The sequence below is a fragment of the Equus przewalskii genome, chromosome 6 (assembly GCF_037783145.1).
Source record: "Equus przewalskii isolate Varuska chromosome 6, EquPr2, whole genome shotgun sequence".
In the NCBI taxonomy this organism is placed as follows: Eukaryota; Metazoa; Chordata; class Mammalia; order Perissodactyla; family Equidae; genus Equus; species Equus przewalskii.
This window is the reverse complement of record NC_091836.1, coordinates 87,771,547-87,792,842: the sequence shown is the minus strand read 5'-3', so window position 1 is coordinate 87,792,842 and position 21,296 is coordinate 87,771,547. Positions and strand designations below refer to the sequence as shown.

At 50.1% G+C, this 21,296-nt stretch overlaps 1 protein-coding gene across 10 annotated transcripts in view; it reads right to left on the bottom strand.

Annotated features, from left to right (window-relative positions):
- Positions 1-21,296, bottom strand: part of NAV2 (neuron navigator 2) — a 706,640-nt gene that overhangs the window by 361,633 nt on the left and 323,711 nt on the right. The window lies entirely within an intron of this gene.

The following is a 21,296-nucleotide window of genomic DNA, read 5'->3' as shown; positions in this document are numbered from 1 at the left end:
AGGCCTCTGCATTCTCAGGGCTGCTGGTGTCAGGCTCAGGTAGAGGCTTCAGCTCTCTCATTGCACATTTTTTTGGGGGGTGGATGCGTGACCCTCTCCTGCCCCTGCCAAGCCCACAGGGATTACTCACACCCCTACCTCCATTAGCCAAACTTGTGCAAGTCTGTTAAAATGCCAGCGTGTGACCTAGAAGGAGGGACCTAACCCAGCGTTGGCCATAAATCCTTGAGCATGAACTGCTTTGGGTCAGACTGAGTGAGAGGGGTGGGAGGGCACGGAGTTCCAGAGAAGGAGACAGGGGCGGTCACGTTCTGAGTGAACGTGCCCTAACGGAAGGGACATGCTGGCACAAGCCTTCTCCAAACGGACCCATCAGGGACCTTTCTCTTAAGCCAGCCTCCCCGAACTTTAGCTGACGATCTCACTCGTGTCGAGGAGTCTGCATCTGGCACTGGGTTATTAGATTCTTCCTTTCAAATATCTCATTTACATTTTAACACAGGCATTTAGGAAATTGCTACCTTGCCTTTGCCAGGCAGGTGGTAACTTCGCCAATAACTACCACCGGCACATGGGCTCCTCTAAAAGAGCAATGGCACACCTTGGAGTCACCGTAGAGCCTCCCCTCCATCACCCCTTCCTCAACATGGGCACCAAGTCCTGTGTTCACTCTTCCTTCAATGGCTCTTAGATCTACTTGATCCTCTCCAGCCTCAATGCCCACGCCTATTCCAGGCCCTGATTGCCTCTCTGTGCCACAGTTTGCTCATCCGTAAAATGGGACTAATAAAATACATGCCTTAGAAGACTGTTGCAATCGTTAAACAAGTTAATATGTGTACAATTCTTAGAATAGCACCTAGCACATAGTAAGCACTCAGTAAATGCTGGCCATCGTCACCGTCACCAGCATCAATAATAGTACCAAGATCACCAACAGGCCCTGCTCAGGCCTAAGTCTCCACCCTTTTCGGCGTCCTGAGATGAATCCCTTGCACACTATTTTCAGACACACTATTTTCAGATTTCTCCCACTCAGAATCCCAACATGGCTCCCCACTTTCTGGGATCAAGACCAACGTTCCTGACTGGTCTCCAAGGCCCTCATTCTCGAGCCTCAAGCCTGCCTTGCAACATCACCTCCCGAATGCACTCCATCAAAGCAGGTCTCCTCCTTGTCACCCCTCACTGCACGATGGCCACGTTCATTCCCGCCTCTGCGCCTTGTGGCTCTTCCTTGAAAAGCCCTCTTTCCTCCCTCCATGTATCCAAACCCCTCATCCCCTTTAAGGAAAAAGGTGAGATCAGGAACCAGCTCTTGTCCCGTCTCCCCACCAAGCCTCAGTCCTCTGTTCTGAAATTGGGCACTAATGGCGCTAGGTGGCTCAGTGTCCACTGTGCGGTCGGTGGAGGGTCTTATGTCCTCAGCTGCAACCGTGAAGGTGAGCACAGGCCCTAAAACACGCAGACCTGGGCACCTGGGTGACAGCAAGGCCTGGGCTCCGGAGCCAAGCACTCCTGAGCTCAAAACCTGGAGCACCATTTACCAGTCACATGACCCAGATGGAATCAGCCAGCCTCTCCAGCTCATTTTACTCATCTGCTAAATGGGTCTCAGGCCCAAGCCCAGAGGGGAGCTGGGGGACCTAACACGATGCTGTGAAAGAAGCCCCGTCACAGTGCTGTGCACACAGCAAGTGATCAGCACAGGTGAGCTCCCTGCAACAATCACGGGTCAGTGGCTATTATTCTATTAGAAACCAGAGCACCGCCTAAAGGAGCAATTTATAATCCACCTGCTCCCACAGGAGGGGGACGTGGTTGGCAGAAGTCTGCCTTCTCCTAGGAGAGGCCCACCCCCAGCCTCTCCCCAGAAATGCCCCCCTTTTCAAAGCTGCCCTTGTGCTCATGACAATAAAACCAGCATCCATGCCAACAGCATAATTGTGTGGGCACCCGTTAACACAAAGCTGTAAGAGGGTCAGAAAAACGCCTGCATGTCAGACTTCAAGCCCAGCAAAGGAAGAATGGATGTTGTGAGACCATACATCCTCAGGTCCCTAAAGGATGCTCTTTCTCCCCGCCTCCCAGGAGGCAGGGCAGGGCTTGGCACAGACAGGCACACCAAGATCTCCGGGAGACGCTCAGGTATCTGGACCAGACCACAACCGGGCAAGGGGGCCTGAGATCAGCTTGTCCCGAGGGAGGCGTCCAGCTGAAAGCTAGAAGTAGAATCCCCTGAAGACAAGGTGACCAAAGGCCTCCTGAGGAGCCAGGGGTATATTCTCCCACAGCCACCCGTTTTCACTGTGCCTCTTTGTGCTGGTTACCTAACCTCTCTGAACTTGATTCTCCACCTGATAATTACTACCTCACAAGGCTGCTACGATATTCAAATAAGACCCCCTTAACAGCTGCCCACTTTCTGGGCACTTGCTACATGCCAGGCTCCATGCTAAGCACTTTACGTGAATGGTCTCTCTTTATCCTCTCAGCCGTGCCTCTGAGGATCCATTTTACAGAGGAGGAAACACAGGTACAGAGAGGTTAAGTACTTATCTGAGGTCACACAGTAGAGATGGAGCTTGAACCCAGGCCTGTCTGAATCCCCAGCCTGTGCTCTGAATCATTATGCTTCGCAAACAGCAAAACACTATATGAACATCTGGTGTCACTGTTATTCATCCGAGACAGAAGAATTCTATAGAAGACTGACAGTGACGCCCAGAGATGTAACTAGAGGCAGAGACCCAGCGTGCCGAGGGGGTTAGTGTGGAGGGGATGGAGCAGGCACGGGGCCCAAGCATTCCTGGCCCCCTGTATTTCCCCTCTCCTTCAATTCCTACCCCCACTCCCCAACACGGGTGCACATGCTCCAGCTAAACCCTACGCTGGCAGGACATGTTCACAGTCATCATTTTACTTGGAATCTTGCACTGGTCCCAAGAGGTGAGGAATATTGTCCCCACTTTATAGATGAGGAAAACTGAGGCTCAGAGAGGTTCAATGACCTGCCCAGGGCCACACAGCTAGTCAGCCCTGCGAGGTGGCCCAGGATTTCCACTCGGATCCTCTGACTCCACAACCCCTATTCTTGTGTCAGCCTGGCCCTGCAGGTGCGCACAAGATGCCCTCCTGGGATTTCAAAGGGCCCCTCTGGGACTCCCCCCCAACCCAGTGTTTATGGTTTGCTGCATCACGGTTGCTCTTTTGTTCAGCTGCACGTGTCCCCTACCACCTGAAAGCTCCTCAGGGGGGCAGAGACCACATGCGTCTCATTCACCACTAAATCGCCAGGGCTCAGCCCAGCAGGATATGCAGGTGTCCAGTAGATAGTCACCAACTGGACACACCTCGGAGCTGCCCTTCCCATCGAGGAGCTGGGGGAGAGATGTGGCTCCTGGAAGAGGGGGGCTGAGTAACCACAATGGGACGAGGCTGCCTTTGAGTAAGACCTGAGATGTAGCATCCAACACTCCACGCAAAGAAGGGAGGAGGTGGAGAGCGGGCCCAGGAGAGGCCCCCTCCCCAGCCCCACCTGGGTGGCCTTAAGGGAAACCCAGCTGAATCCTAGGGACCCCACACATGCACCCACCCTGGCTCCTTTAGCTAGGGCTGTCAGTTTTAGCAACTGGAAACAGATGACACTCAGTTAAATTTAAATTTCTGATAGATGGACAATAATTCTTTAGTCTAAGTATGTCCCTGACACACCAAATGAAGCCATCGCTTGGTTCAGGCTTTATCATTTATTAACATTTGTTGCATACTTAAACATAATAAAAAATTATCCTTTATCTGAAATGCAAATTTAACTGGGCGCCCTGCATTCTATCTGGCAACCCCACCCTTGGGTGCCCTAAATCGATAGGGAGGTGTTATTTCCCCAAACGGAGTAAAAGGAATGCCCCTGGGGACCAGGGAGACCCTAGAAAGAGCCAACCATAGGCCCCAGTGTCCAAGAAGTAGGTCCTGGCCGGGAAGGGGTGAGCGAGGGCCCGGCTGGCCTGGGGAAATGGGTTCACGCTGGCTTCCTGGCAGGGGAGGAATGTGGAGCCCGTCCCAGCTGCTCCCCATTAAGCAGAGCTGGCATTTCAGCGCACGTCAGAGGCGCTGGCTCCCAGCCCTGGAAGTCAGCGTCTGGCCTCAGAGCCAGCACAGCCTGCCCAGCCCCGGCCTCTCACCTCAGTGGCCGGACGACGAGGGCCCCAACAGGCCCATTGTCATCCTACCCAGCTCCTCAATGGGGCCATTCAGGGGCTCTGCGACAGGCCCCTCTGGAGGGCACTTCCTCCTCCCCTCCAGGGTGCCCTCAGCCGCAGCCCTGGCCTGTGTGGGTGGGGGTCTGGCTGCGGGGAAAGCAGCCGGCAGCCAGGGCAGCAACACTGAAGGCTGGATTGTTGACAGAGGGCACGGAAATGCCCCACACGTCACGGGACTCAGGGCCCTCTGCCCACACTGTGCCCCCGCCCTGCCCGGGCCAGCTGGCCTTCGAGGGGCCTGCACCTGAGGACTTAGCAGCAATGCCCCCCACATTCACTGAGGAACTGGGGGTGATCTGTCCGACACAGACGTGTTGAACCCCAGGCTTTGCCGAGTCCTAGCTGTGTGAGATTAGGCAAGTTGCTTCACTTCTCTGTGCCTCTCTTTCTTCATCTGGAAAACGAGACCAATGATCTCTACCTCGCAAGGTGGAGGCCAAATGAGATAAAGCATGGAAGTCTGTGGCATGTAGCCTGGCACATAGTAGGGACTGAATAAATGTCCACCTCTCCTATCCCTTCTTATTTGTAGCTCTTCCTGATCCACTTAAGACTCCAGAAAATGTGCTCTCCTGTGACCAGGAGATCCAAAGGCCACCGCCATGGGCTACCTTGGTTCCGGCTGTATCGAGGACAGCGGGCCCCTGCAGACCTGGGACTCAGGCTGAGCCTCCACTCTGCTCACACAGCCATAATAAGAAGCGCAGGCAGTCAATACTCAACTCCTCATCTCATCTCTGGGGATCCGTCTGCCCTCCACTCTGGGGTCCCTAGTGCCCACATCTACTTTACACTTCAGATCTCCTGCCCCAGGTTGCTCCTAAGCCCTGATTTCTGAATGAGCAAACCGAGAGACAGATGCTGAACTCCACAGACACTGTCAGGCAACTCAAAGGCAGCCAGCTTGGGCCCTAAACAGAGGAGGAAGGGACACGTACTCTGGGTTCTTTACCTGTCACCAGGAGTCCCCATTCACCCTTCCCAGTGGCTGACATCCTGGTGTGATGCCCACCCCACATGGCAATCCCACCTCCTGGCAGCAGGGACAAGAACCACGGCTTCCGGTCCAGCAGAGCCCTCCACCATCTGCTCATCAGCCCAGATCCCAGACACGCTGCGCTGTCTTCTCCGCAGCTGCATTCACCCAAACCTCAGCGCCTCTCACCTCCTCTCGGCCCCCATTCTCGCCTGCCCCAACTCACCCCGCTCCCTCCCTCTCTCAATCCTCCAATTTGATCCTTCACTCTAGCCCAGGCTTTGTCAGAGTAAGGGCTGCAGACTATCTTCTGCACATTCGCTTGGTCCTACTTGTCAAAAATACACATTCTTGGGCCTGACCCAGATCTGCAAAATCAAAGTCTGGGAGGCTGGGGCCCAGGATTCTGCATATTTAACAAGCCCCCTCAGGTAATTCTGACACACACTGAAGTTTAAGACCCACTGTTGTGGAGGAAGAGATGCATGCTGGGCGTCTCTCTCTGCCCCCATAGGACCTTTCTTTGCACACTCCCTTTCCTGTGAATAACTGTCTGAAAGAATGAATTAATTGGTTTCCTTATTGCCAAATTACCCTAATATAATTGAGCACTGCCATCTCACATCTTGATTGCATTCTGCCTTGGACTTACTTGAGAGGCTTCCATCCCCGTATTAGGGTACAGCAGAGAACACACACACATGCCCAAGACCTAACATTTGTGGGGAACTCATCATGTGCCAGGCACTTGCCACATGCTTCTGACACTTTTTGGCATTTAATGCTCAGAGCAGCCCTGTGGGGCGTCACTGTCACGCCCCTGGAGCTGATGAGGAAGCAGGGCAAGTTTGGCTGCTCCTGGAAGGCCTCAGGGCCAGAATGCAAGCCCTGGTCTCGTGGCTGTGACCCTTGCTCTCACCCACCAGCCTGACTTCTCGGAGGGGGCTGGTCTCCGATCCAGGAGATCTCCCCCAGAGCAGTCGTCCCCTCAGAGCCCTGAGGACGCAGACGCTGAAGCCTCGCCCCAGGCCTGCATCTGTGAGGGAGACGTCTGGGCACATGCACTGTTCTGACAGCTCCATAGGCTCCTGGCAAGGAAGCATGGACATGTGCCCAGGTCATGCAGCCTGTTAAAGTAGGATCTAGAAAGATGACGCAGGCTTCTCAACCCCAGGAACAGTGCTCCCTCAGCCTCCCACACCGCTTCACATGGTATGGTGCTGCCAGCAGTCAAACGGATTTGCACAGCCTCTCAAGGAGCATCTGGACACACATGCACATGCACATCCATGCGCACACACACGTCCATGCACACACACATCCATGCACACACACAAACAACCTTGTAGTATCAGACTGATCAACTTTCCGTCACAAGGCAGCTTCCGTGTCCCCACTCAGGGCCAGGTCTGGACTTGGGGTGGCTGAGGAGGTCCTTCCTCCAGGTGACTTGGATGGAGTTAAATGAGCCAAGTCCAGGGGAGCCAAAGGAGGGGGCAGAGAGCTCCCCTGACTCCCTCCACCATCTGCCTTCCTCCTGCAGACTCCCAAGTGAGGCCACCAAGTCCTCTTCCTCCACCTGCGGTGGCCCACGCCTAACCGAGACAGGGGTGTGCACAGGACAGGCGGTTTCTATGGCAGCAGTGACCACGTGAGCAGCTTTTAAATAGCCCTGACTTACACAGAACAAGGCGAAAAAGCTCCAACAGCAGCCTTAGACAATAATTTCACAAACAGCCTGATTCAGGGGCTCAGTTAATCTGCTCTGCTCTTATCAATGGGCTTTCCCCAAATCAATACACAACGGCAGCGGGATTGAAAGCACTGCCTCAGCAGGCAGACGGAGTACATTTGCACAGCACCTGTCCATTGAGGCGGCTTCGCTAGGCGGGATGGGGAGCCCAGCACCGCTGCTCTAGCCAGCCCCTCCCCTTTGTGCTCCGGGATACATGCTCCTTCCTTCACAACCACGTGCTGGAATCATGCAATGCAATTTCCAATTGCAATTCAAGGAGAATTGGAAGGAGACTTCCAGACGGCAAAGGACCATGGGAGTGGGGCTCTGTTTGGACTGTGGGAATGGCTGTCCTGCCTTTGCTGAAGGGGCTAGAGAGGATTTCCCAGCCATCTGTGAAATCAAGGGCTGGAATGGAACTGCCTCCAGCTCCTGCAAGATGCCCTCTGGACCAGCCCGGAGCACGCCCAGCAGAGTGGAGAGCTGAGGTCCTCTGATCCTGAGTTCCCAGGTTAAGGACTAGATCCCCCTTCCTTCTGCAGTGACCACATGGATGGCAGCCTCCCCCTCATGCTGACCAAACATCAGTTACAAGCCCCAGTGCACAGGGGCATAAAGACAGAAAGATGCAAGAAACAGAGTGGCCACAGAGGCTAGAAGTCTCTTTTATGACACTCTCTTCTAGGGGTGCCCTGTCCATCCCATCATCCCAGTCACAGCCTAGGCATCTCAGAGGCTGGGGGCGGAGGCCTCCAGACAGAGGTGGCGACTGAGCACTTCACAGGAAGGGGGTTTCTCTTAAGCACCGCTTCTGAGGGGGTGACGGCGTAGACGCTCCTCTGCTTCTCAAGTTTTAATTGGCCTATGAATTACCTGGGGGTCTTGTTAAACTGCAAACCCTGATGCAGAAGGTGGGGGCCAGGCCCCAGGTTCTGCACTTCTAATGAGTTTCGATGTGATGCCATTTCTGATGGTCCGCGGACCATTCTTTTATTCACAAGGGCTTAAAGCACAAAAAGCGACCAGGAGAAAGAAAGGAAGAGGAAGAGGACGGAAAAGGAGGGAGGGAGGAAAAGAGAGACTGGAGACAAAATGGAACCAGCGACTGTTGGCAAGCCCAATTCTCACCTCACAGTCCACTGTGGGCATCTCAGAGCCAGCCCTAAAGTCACACAAACTAAGAGTCTGCTCAGAGAGCAAGAATTCCACAACCCCAGCAAAAATGTTACCTTTTCCCAGCGCATCTTTGCGTTAAGACACTGGCCTCTGCGCTAAGACACTCACCCACCCTTTGCACTAAGAGCCCCACCAAAGAAGCAAAACTGGCAATGGGACGACACTTTGACCCATTAGCCTCTTAAAGGACACACTGTAGACTTCTTAGGATCTGGAGAAACAGTGTAGCTAAGAGCCCTGGACCAGGAGTTGGGCCTGGGTGCTGGGCCCAGTTCTGCCTAAACCCTTGCACAATTCCTGTCGTTTACTCACTAGATACTGAGTAAGCACCTACTACATGCTGGACACTGTCCCAAGTGCCAGCGGTACAGCTGTGAACAAGACTGGTAAAGCCAGTGGTCTCCTGGAGCTGAAAGTCTAACAGAAGACGTAATAAACTGCATATAACATGTCAGGAGAAGACAGCTCTGATTCTGGAGAAAAATAAATAAAGGTAAGGAGATATTAAGGGTGAATTGCTATTTTATATAGGGTGGTCAGAATAGGTGTCTTTGATAAAGAAGGGACACCTGAGCAGAGACTGCAGGTAAGAGAGTGAGCCGTGTCAATATGTGAGGAAGACATTCCAGGCAGAAGGAACAGGAAGTGCAAAGGTCCTGAGGCTCGGCTTCCTCATCTATAAAATAAAGGGTAAGAAAACAGGGTCTTTGTGATAGAGATCTAAGGTCAGATCTGCCAGTCAGGAGCAGGAAAGCCTTTGGAGGTTGGGGGAAATGACCTGTCCTGTGTGAATGGGCCAGGGTGGTGAAACCTACCTTTACAGTCCCCCTTTTTTTACAATCACAGACATCTCTCTTTCCAACTCTGTTTCGAGGAGCAAATTACCAGTTGTTTTTAAGAAACAAAAATAATCCGTCCTGTTAAGGGAGAGATATTTTAAAACCACTGAATGGATTTTTCCTTCCCTGCTCTTTTTTATTGATACATCTCCTCTCCTTCCAGTTCTAAAATAAGCGCCCTGTCTGCCCATACCCGAATCCAAAGGCAACACCCTGCAGATGGCGTGGGCCCGGGGAGAGCCAGGCTGAGGTCGCTCGGGAGGCACTAGGCCTGGAGACTCCAAGGCAGCCTGGCCAGCCTGGCCGCACCCACGGCGTGCTCCATCTGAATCCAGGTGACGAGACGCTCTTAAAAACAGCAAGGGAATGTGGCAAGAGTTGGCATTTGCAAATGACAAATTTCTGACCGAATTCCAGTTCTTTGGAATGGAAAACCAGCAGCTTCCTGTTACAAAATGTACCAACAGTTCATGCCTAATACATGGGTGTGGGCAATTCATATACTTCAAATCTAAATGTGGCTAAAAATATAACAAAGCCGGCATATTTTTAGCCAGGTAAACATTTCTAGAGACGAAGTCAAATTTGTCTTGGTTTCTACTCTGCGACCCAGAGAAAGAATGATTCCAACTGAGAGAGAAGCAAGGATTAGAGGGGAAAGGCACACAGGCCCCCAGGCAGTTGCGCGTCACAGATTCTTGGTGACCATCTCCAGCGTGGGAGTGCTGCCCAGGACTAAGCAGCCAGCCTTTTCCCACTAGAGAGGCGGCCCCCTTTAAAGACCAGAGCCCCAGGCTGCTGGAGACGGCAAGTCTCAGTGGGGCTGGACTATCTCTCACTCTGGAGAAGCTGAAACAAGTCGTTTTCTCTGTGTCCTCGGGTGTAACTGCCCCTCCTCCCACCCTCAACTAGATTTGGGTGGAGTTAGAATGGGCACCGAGTGAGGACCACCAGTGGGTCAGGAGGCAGGCTCTGCCGGCTGAGTTTCCAGCCTGGCTCCTCCACTTCCAGGCGGTGACCTTGGGCTACAGGAGGTGACCTTGGGCAACTGCTTATGCCTTCCGTGCCTTGTTTCACCTGTCAAATGGAGATGATAACCAAAGTGCCCTCCTCAGAGGTTACTGCTTTTGTGAGGATTAAGTGGGAAAATCCATAGCAAATGCTTAAAAGAGTGCCCAGCACAGGGAAAACTGGACAGCCACATGTAAAAGAATGAAAATTGACCATTCTTTTTCACCATTCACAAAAATAAACTCAAAATGGATCAAAGACCTAAAGATTAGACCTGAAACAATAAGTCTTCTAGAAGAAAATATAGGGAGTACACTCTTTGACATCAGTATCAAAAGGATCTTTTCAGACACCATATCTCCTCAGATGAGGGAAACAACAGAAAGAGTAAACAAATGGGACTTCATCAGACTAAAGAGCTTCTTCAAGGCAAGGGCAAACAGGATTGAAACAAAAAAACAACCCACTAGTTGGGAAAAAATATTTACAAGTTATATATCCGACAAAGTGTTAATCTCCATAATATATAAAGAACTCACACAGCTCAACAACAAAAAATCAAACAACCTGATCAAAAAATGGGCAGGGGACATGAACAGACATTTCTCCAAAGAAGATATACGGATGGCCAATAGACACATGAAAAGATGCTCCTCACCACTAATCATCAGGGAAGTGCAAATCAAAACTACACTAAGACATCACCTTATACTTGTTAGAATGGCAAAAATAACCAAAACAAAAAGTGACAAATGTTGGAGAGGTTGTGGAGAAAAAGGAACCCTCATACAGTGTTGGTGGGAATGCAACCTGGTGCAGCCACTATGGAAAACAGTATGGAGATTTCTCAAAAAACTAAAAACAGAAATACTATATGACCCAGCCATCCCACTACTGGGTATCTATCCAAAGAGTTTGAAGTCAGCAACTCCAAAAGTCCCATGCACCCCTATGTTCATCGCAGCATTATTTGCAACAGCCAAGATGTGGAAGCAACCTAAGTGCCCAGCAACTGATGATTGGATAAAGAATATGTGGTATATATATACAATGGAATACTACTCAGCCATAAAAAAGGATAAAATCGTCCCAGTTACAACAACATGGATGGACCTTGAGGGTATTATGTTAAGTGAAATAAGCCAGACAGAGAAAGACGAACTCTGTATGACTCTACTCATAGGTGGAAGTTAAACATATAGACAAAGAGAACTGATTGGTGGTTACCAGGTGAAAGGGGGGGTGGGGGGAGGGCACAAAGGGGGAAGTGGTGCACCTACAACATGACTAGCAATAATGTACAACTGAAATTTCACAGGCTGTCAACTATCATAATCTTAATAAAAAGTTAAAAAAAAAAAAAAAGAGCACCCAGCACAGAGTAAGGGCTCAGGAAACAGAGTGATGGGAACCAGCCCACACCAGGCATTCTACACTCACTAATTGCTTTAATCCACATGACCCACTGAACTGCTACACTGTCCCTGGGGAAACGGAGGCTTGGTGGGAACGACTTGTCCAAGCTGCAATTCAACCACTATTTATGGAGTGCCTCCCGTGTCCCTGGCCCCCCCAGCACTGGGGAAGTTAGACACCTGGAAAATAAATGGAGAGGTAGGATCTTAACGCGGGTCTCTCTGACTTGTAACTCGGGGCGTCTAAGAGGCTGGTAGATAGAGCACAGATGTGAAGTGAGAGAGTTCTAGTACCGACTCCACGTGGTGTTGGTCAAATTACTGACCGCCTCGGAGCCTCACATGAAATGGATGAGATGCCACCAGTCTTATCACATCGTTCTGAGGCTTAAATGAGATGATCTGTGTAAAGTGTCTGGCCCACGGGAAGTGTTCAATGGTGGTCTCTTGCCACAATTGTACCACCCACAAAGAGGTCCTGGTTTTCTGATTCATTGAGCCAAATGCAAAAGCTTTCTAAATGAAGGAATTAAGAATACTTATCGTAACTACTTGCTAGAAGGAGGGGAAAAGAAGGGAGCTTAGGGCTGGTTCTAATCTTTTAAACCATGAGGCCCAACATCTGATCACCATGAGTGAGGCGGAAAGAACACTGGGCCAGGAGTCGGGGGGCCTGGGTTCCAGTTTTTGCTCTGTCCTCGGAGCTGGGTGACCATGGGCAAGTTGCACCCGCTCTGTGTCATGGTCTCCCCACCTGGATTATGGAGCTGTCGGACTCGATGGCCCACACAGTCTACACTGGCTCGAGTCTCGAGTCCTTAGAGGCACAGATCGCTCAGCAGACATCCCAAGTGAGCCTGGTTATTCTAAATCTGGTTTTGTCACCCGAATGGTGCTTTTCGCTCCAGGGCTTGCCTTCAACGATCCAGAGACAGTTAACAGCCAAAGTCTGCACACCGGAAGGTCTGACAGCTCTGGGACACTTGTGATCCACACATCTTGACGTAAACATGCGTCACTCCCAGGTCTGAAAAGAATCAAAGCAAATCAGCATGAAATGAGGGCTGTCTGCAGAGCCGCAGTCGAGCAGCCTGTGGCAGGAGGACGGGAAAGAGGTCCTGCCAGCTGTTAGGCACATGGGCCCCGCCAGGCCAGGCACCACAGGGTGACCTGGGGACAGCAGCCACAGCAGTGGGAGAAGATCATGCCCAGATTACAGCAGGATGGGGGCAAAAGCAACGGGCTCCTCATTCTACCCAAGTGGAGCTTCCGGTGACGGGCTGGGACGGATACAGGAGGCCCCACAAAAAGGACAGGGAGGAGACCACGGCCAGGGAAACGGGGAGCAGGCTCCAAGAAGAAGGGGTCTGAAGGTTTGGTGGTCTAAGCAGCATCTCAGGATGGGACACAGGCCGCCTCCAATTACTGCAGAAGGCAACGGTTAAGAGCACAGATTTGGGAACCAGAAACACCCAGGTTCGAGTCCTGCCACTGGCCAGTCTCCTCCCTGACTCCTCGATGTTCTCCTTATGGGTAAAAGAGGATCAACAACATCGGCTCAGAAAGTTAAGGTGAGGATTAAATGAGATGTTGGATAGAAACGGCATAGAAACGGTTGCTGTAATCAATATTCCTGGAAGGCTTGTCCCATTCTAGGACTCTCAACCCTGCCCTGTTCTTAACCAATTAACACCCTTCAGAACCCTTCCCACGATCCCCTTCCAAAGCTAGTGCCGCCGCCGCCGCCGCCAGCGGCGGCGCCGCTGGTGGGGAATCTGCCAAAGCCCTCGAAAGCCCATGGTGTTCTCTCCCCTCAACCCTTCCAGTCTACTGAGCCGCCATTATCACATCCTGACAGATCTTCTTCCACTGGAGCAGCCAGTTTGGACATTGTAAACATTTCCTAAGACCTGGGGTTGGAGAGCTTTGACCCTGACCTCAGCCAGCGTTCAGGCTGCCCACTCTGTGCCTCCTGCACTTGGCCACCCACCATCACGTGATCTTCCCAGGTCACAGACCAAGAGGGAGTGCCGCAGGATCCACATGGCTTAGCCCCAGCTTCCTGAACACAGCTGGCGCTCAATCTCCACTGACCCCTGTTTTTCAATTCTTTCTTTTATCTTCCCTCTCCCTTCCTTTTTCTCTTCTGTAAATGTTAACGAAGAACCTACTATGCGTTGACCCTGCACCATCAGAGATCAAGAGACACATCCCTGACCTCACGGAAGCCATGCTCTGGCTCAATAAGCTATCACAGTCCAAGTTGTGGGGCCTCCAGAGCAGGTTATGGAGCACATAGGAGAGACATTGCACCCAGACATGGTGGTGGCGGAAGGCTTCTTGGAGGAGGTGATGCAAGTCTGAACTTGAATGGGTAAAGGGTGGGGAAGCTTTAGCCAGGCAAAGGAGGCCTGAGTAGTGGGGAGAGAAAGAGGGTTGAAGCAGAGAAAGGAGCTTTCCTCCACTCATATTCCTTACCTTCTCAATGCAGGACAAGTAGGACCCAACCAAGAGTTTTAATATTTTTAGAAAATGTCTTCATTTTAAAAATTTCTTTTATATTTTCAACCTTGGAAATATCTTAGATTTTTACAAGAGATTATCAAATCAAACCGGATCTTATGATTTCCATAAAACGTCAGCAACCAGTCTTAAGAAAGAATAAGAGTTAAACAAGATTCTCACACTACATCTGAAGGGAGATAAGGAGTCCAGATCCTAAACCTAGTGAAACAAACTCAGCCAGGCAATTTACAGTACGTGAGCGCACACACACACACTCCTATTTCATTCATGTTCTCCTGGGCACACCACAGACGTCAAGGCGACTGCTAACTGTATCCTTCAGCCAGGGCTTGGTTTTGTTTCCCAAAATCTTATTAGGACAACGTTCAAACACAGAAAAGTGGGAAGAATTGCACATGTATCCTCACCTAGATTCACCAGTTGTTAACATTTTATGACATTTGTTTCCTTCTTTTCCCTGAATCATGTGAGTCAGATGCTAACATCAGCATACTTCACCCCTAAATATTTCAGCATGTATCTCCAAGGAAAAGGACATTTTCTTACATAACTCTAATACCATTAACATCGATAGACTCATAATATCTAATATACCATCTGCATTCAAATATCTCCAGTTGCCTCCAGAACGACCTTTCCAGCATTTACAGTTTTGCTCATCCAGGATCCAGGCGAGGGCCTCTCATCAGATTTGGTTGTCATAGCTCTTCGGTCTCCTTTTCTAGAACAGTCCTCCGTCTGCCTTTTTAAATTTTTTGTCTTTCATGACATTGTCAGTTTTGAAGATCCCAGACCTGTTGTCTTAAAGAATGATCCGTAGTCTGAATTTATCTGATTGCTTCCTCACGCCAACAAATGATTCTGATCAAATTCTCCATTTCCTCTGTCCAGACCCAGCCCTGCCTGTTACACTCGGTGATGGCACTTAGTGGACCTTGAGCCCTCAGGGCACTTGGAATTTTACATGTCCCAGAGAGGGGTACTTGGTCTTATGAAGCAACTAATATTTATTTAATATTGAAAGGCTCTTTCCAATATTTCCAAACTCTGGGGCAGAGGGGAGTAACCAAATGACATATGTACCAAGCCAAAGGAAACTTTAAAGCAATTTACTTTGATTCAGTATTAACCACACCTTTTCAGATATTTTTTTCAAAGTGCTTTCACACTTGCTATTTAAGAACCTTGACTCTGGGGTTCAAATTCTGGGTCTGCCACTCACCAGCTGGGCTACTTGGAAAAGTAGCTTAACCTCTCTCTGCCTTGGTTTCATTAAAAAGTATTTAGGATGTAAAATGCTTAAACCAGTGTCTCATTCATAACAATTGCCTCTATTAAGCTCCACAATAACTCTTCAAAAAAGGTAGAGCAAGTGTTATTCTCTCCCTTTGACAGATGAAGTGAAGCTCGAAAGACAATGTGACTTGTGGAAGGTCATGCCGCAAAGTGTCAAAAGAGACAGAACTAGAAGCAAAGTTGCTGACTCCCAGAGCTGTCATTTCCATTTCCCTTCAGGAAGCAGCATCCACCTCACGGGATGTTGGCAGGATTAAATGGAACGATGCATGTCTGGTGCTATGCATTTTGCTGCTACAGAGGCTATGTGCAATCAGTGTCAGCAAACATTGTTATAATTATTTTTATTGTGTCACACTGCCATGAGTAACTGATTTTGTTCAAAGGCCCTGAAAGAACCCTGGGAGGTAGGCTCATAATTATCTTGACCATGCCCCCATTTCTACCCTATCTTCTCTCCTACCAGGCGAGGGGGAGGGGCAGGTGTTGGAGCAGCCCCAAATTCACTGAAGGTATTACGGTTTCACTTGAAAAGAGAGACAAAATATTCTGAGGCTGTGCGGCCATTGTTTGTAAAACACAAGGGAGGGCCTGTTTTCCTTGGGAAAGGGAACACCAAGTCATGAGTCATTCTTTGGGTTGTGTGTGGGCGACTTGGGGTTCCTGTGAAAACTTTTGTGTCACTCACCATTGTCTTGTGTGGACTCAAGCACAAAAGCCTGACCCCGTTTTGTTCCCCAAATCACATGGCCCGTTCTGCCCAAGACATTCTAGGAACGCACTGTCCACCTCCTTCAACAATGTGACCAAGAGACAGAGTCACCATTGAAATCGGCCCTGTGGCCATTAGTAAAACACCATTGGGCAGCTGGCCATGGCTTGGGGCACCTTAATGACCAAAACTGATCACAAGGTCCAGCTCCCACCACAACGATGCCAGCCGCGAGGAAAGAGGGCTTTCCTTCTGCCCTCAGAACAATGAAGAGCCATTCAGAAGCTCGATCAATGGGACCGTTCCATTCTTGGTCCTGGGCAGAGCCATCAGACTGGCAGCTCCACTCAGCCACCTCTGCAGTGCTGGCTCAGACTGCGTGTACAAAGGAGGCTTCCCATAAGCTTGGTTTGTGGCAGATCCCTGACTTGGTTAGTGCTGCAGAGACGGCGTGCCTGGGACCAAAATGTGGAGGTTTCATTTCACAAGTCTGGATATGACTCATTGAGGGGATATTGTTCTTAATTTACTCTTGCTCCCCGTTCATCTAAGCAAAGCCCTGCTCTCCTCTCTGCTTTCGCAGTGCAAACCGTCTGTCCTTCCATGTAACCAACTGTGCACCTGGGAGGCAGAGAGGTAGGGTGGAAAGAATGTGAGCTTGGAATGAGGCAGATCTGGTTTCCAAACTTGGCTCAGACCTTGGGTAATAAAAAATAGGGAAGACCACGTATTCCTTGCTTATTACGTGCCAGGCACTGTGCTCAGCAACCCACCTGTGTTATCTCACCAAATCCTCACAGCCAACCTATACGCATCACCATCTCTGCTTCATTGATGAAGACACTGACACTTAGAGATCTTAAGTCACCTGCCCAAAGCCTAGATTCGAACCCAGTTCTGTCTCTCAATGAGCCGTGTAAAACTGCTTCCAAAAGATCATCTTACATTTTACCTAGTTTCTTGTGTCTCGAATTAAATTACACATATACATACACACACACATAAAGAGCACCTCAGACTACCTGGCACATAGCACATGCTCCACAAATGCTCCCTTCTGGCTACTGAGGCTGGTTCCAAGAAATAAGATCTCTGACCTTAAGCCAAAATCTCACTGGGTGGTTTGGCTTTTTCAGACTGGCTTCAGAAGCTTCACGAAGGCCTAATTAAAACACCTCTCTCAAAGTTACATCTCTTATGTCTTACAAGTAAATAAAATGGGACACCAAGACTGGGTGCTTCAATCTTGGTCACAGAGGAAGAGAGTGTGAGAGGTGGGAAGCAGATCCAGCTATTCTGAAAGCGGGAAGTTGGCTGTAATTCCTCCAGCCTGGCCTCTGATGTGTGTCTGCTTACATGTGCTCATTACTTTAAGCTGTTCCATGTGTATACACTTGTATGTGTGTGTGTCTGTGTGTATATACGCACATCCAGCAGTATATGTATTCATATACATGTAGACACACGTAATGATACCCTAAATAAGCCACCAGTCCACCCTTAAAGTGTCTTCAGAAGATGAACCCATGGAATGAGCAATGACATGTGAACTATAAACATTCTTGCATGTTGGCAGATAACCATGCTACACATTCCCCTCCAAGAACTGAGCAAGAGAAGAAAGGGAATAACACAATAGCAGAAAAATGCACTAATCAAATCCATAATCAACTTTGATGATGGAGCAAGGATTCTAATCAAAACACCATGGGGCAAAGTTGCAACAGGTTGTCAGCTTGGAGCTGCGCTCTCTTCCCAGGAGCCTCGCCTGCGCTTTCTTTTTAAACATCTAAAACACCCATGGAGGATTTCAATCACTTCTAATTACTCCTTTAAAGAAACGAGTTGCAAGTTGAACACCAGGCTCCTACAACCAGGAAATATCAAAGTACTAGATATATAATTTTTTTTCCTGCAACTGCTTCTTAAAAATAGGCTAATCTCTCCTCAAAGAGCTCACGAGCATTCCTTATCTGAAGGTCGGCCGCAGAGGGTTTCTGAACCAACACAGAGCACGTCTCTAAAACAATTCTTTGCACATGGTCATAATTTATACACCATGTTAACAGAGCAGATGCTATAAATGTTCGTTCTTGGGGGAAGGCCCAGGCATCCTAGGACCAGGAAGGGAATTCGGGAGGATGTTCTGCAGCAGAGCGCAGTTCCCCGCACCGGGGGTCGAGCCCCAGCTGTAGGTTTCTGGGAGAGATTCAAGGTGAAGGGCTTGGGGAGGAGACGGTGGGGCCGCACCTAAGAGCTATCTGCTGGTTACGTTAGGTCTTTTCACACGTGATGGAGATGGAGAGCAGGTTTGGGGAGACCGGGGAGTCACTGGCAGAAGAGAGCTGCTACATAATAAAAGCAGCCCTGAGAATAGCCTCCTTTCCCGTGTAAGTACCACGGTGAAAATTCTGAACCCCAAGCTAATGATAATAATCACCATCATCTCCCAAGGGTCTGTTATGAACCCGGTCTCTTATGCACACTATCTCCCCAGCTTCTCATAATCAGCCCGCACGCTCAGAATTACTATCCACCAGGAAGCCACATGCAAATCCGATCCTTCACCTGTGAGAAGCCTTTGTTCTTTTCTCATCATTGCCTCTTAAAAGGAAGATGCCAGACACAGAGTGATTACCTGTTGCACGAAGGTGCAGCTTCCCCCAGCTCTGCACCACTGCGCAGCCATTCTCCTCATCCTTCCCCATCATGCCCATCTCACCTCCTCCCCTCCCCACCCAGCCATTCCTGCCCATATCTGAAGCCCAGCTACCTCCTGCCTCCTTCACGAGGCCCTCTGGACTTGTCTAGGCATCGTGGCCCTTCCCTTCCTTTGAGCCCCAAGCACACCTCTCAGCCTTCTCTGTGTTGTGCCCTGTTGCCCTCGGTACATCAGTTATGCCTCCTAGCTAGACTATAAAATCCCCAAGGCCCAGGCCATGTCTTCTTCACCCTGTGCATCTGCCAGAGCATGATAGAGAGGGGCAGAAGAGTGGGAAGACCAGCAGCCTTGAACCAGACCCATGTGAGCCAGACTCCCTGCTCTGCCACAGTGGAGCAGGACAACCTGGAGCAAGTTCCGCTACCTTGCTGAGTCTCACTTACTCTTTTAGCCCATTGGTTAGAGCAAGTGGTCTTCTAAATCAGGGCCTGCCAGTGATCAGGAAGCCTGTGGTTATCTCCGTACGGCATCGTACTTAAGGACATGGAGGCCACAGCCAGGCTGTCTAAGTTCTCATTCTACTTCTGCTACTCACAAGGCTACTAACCTGGTCTTTGCCTCAGTTTCCTCATGCGTAAAACGAAAATAACACTTATCTCATTGGACTGTTGTAAGAATCAAACCAGGTATTTTATGTAATGTCTTTAGAACAATTTCTGGCACATGGGAAGTACTATGTAATGGTTTGCCATTATTATATTATGTTATAGAAAATGTCATATCTGCTTTAAGTGTTACTGTGAGCGTGAAATCAGATCATACGTAAAGAGACTGGCACATCAGGTACTCATGCCCTTCCCTCATCGTCCCACCGTGCCTGGTACAGCACTAGGCACATGATAGATGCTCTGTAAATCCTTGAGAACCAGATGATATCCTCTCCAGGGCTCAAGAATGTAAGTTATGTCTTTTCTCACTTAGCGACTATTAGATCTAGGCTCAACACACCCTATCTCTCAGGTTAGCAATATAAATCGTTAATTTTATTAAGTGTTCCTTATTTGCCAAAAACTTGGCTAAAACACTTCACATATGTTATTTTTCTTAATCCTCACAATTTGTGTGGTTGTTTATGCCCATTTTTACAGATGGGAACAAAAGCCCAGAGAGGTTAATGGACTGGGTCACCCAGCTAGCCCGTGGCAGAGACAGGACACCATGGATATCCACCTGACTTTAAAACCTGTGCTACTGGCAGTGGTACAACCCAGCCTTCTGCCAAAACCCCAGGAATAAAAGGGCAGTCAGAGGTCCCAGGATATCATTTGCCATTTAATTCATCATTTCCTGAGTATCTTCTAGTGATAAATACCAGGTTTTGGATTGGGGACTACCAGATGTCGAGCCAGACACAGTCATCAAGCCGTTATGGAGAGACTTTCCTGGAAGAATGGGCACCGCGTGAGGCGGAGTGGGAGGGAGCTCTGTCCAAAGAAGGGAAACCCCCTTTGCCAAGGTCACTTTGCTGCCAGGGTGGGGCAGTGAGAACAAGGATGTGCCACCTGCCACAGAGAAGAGCCCCCAGGAAGCCTGGACATAGATAGGAAAGGGCAGGCTGGTGAGAAGCAGGATAGCCACCGGGAAGGGGCCCATTTCCTGAGCTGTCCATCCAAAGCATCCTCATGGGGGTGGGGCAGGTGGAATGGGGGCATTCTGGGAACTGTGGGCCAAAGGCGAGGGAGGAGAAGCTTGAGGGAATGAGACCTCCCCCCCACCCCCCGCAGCTGGAGGATATTTTTCCAGCAAGGAGGGTGATGAATCACCTTTCCAGCGCCTGCCCACTGCAAGTCCTCCGACAATGTTTGTTAAATGAAGGGTCACATGAGCAAAGGCAGAACAGCTGCCTGGAGAGGAACAATCCCAGTGTCCACCTTCCCTCTCATTCCTCCAGTCCTCCTCATCAGCCCCGAGGGTGTGTGTCACATCCCGTGTCACTGCTCTGGCCTCCCACACACCACCCACCACTCCTCAGGAGCCCCACCTCCAAGGATAAAGGGAAGACTCTCAGAGGAGTGTACCCCGAGCTCATTCCCACGTCAGAGCCCACCGGACAAACCTTTTGGCTAACAGCAGAAAAAGAGAGCAGAGCACAAACCCTAGCAGAGACAGGCCAGGGAGCACTGGGGAAATCTTGCCTTCCTCCCACACGCCATCACTCAAACCTGTCAGCTTCCCAAAATGTTTAGCAAGTGCAGCAGCAAGGGGCAAGCTTATCAGCCTGGTGTGGCAGCTTAATCTGCTTGAAGGGCCTTCTCCAGCCCAGAGTTCCAAAAGTCTGCTTACAATTAGCTTCCAGCTCCAGTTCCTCCATCAGAAAGGCTAGGAATGTGTTGAGTTCTAGCCTCTGATCAGCGAAAGCTCCAGAAGAAGGTGGAGACAGTGTCAGCCGAGAATCAATTGCCAAAAAGGTCAGCTGGTCTGTTGCCACTTCTCTGACACCAGCCCCAAACCACCGCCCCCTCTGCTTCCCGCCTCTCCTGACCAGGACAGTCACATCCGCCAGGTCCGCCTGTCCCCAAAAGTCCCTGCCAACTGACTGCCAAGAAAATCCAGCATGCCCCTGCTCCCTCCTACCAGAAGAGGGGAAAAAAAAGCAGCAGGGAGGGCAAGGGGCCAAGAGAACCTG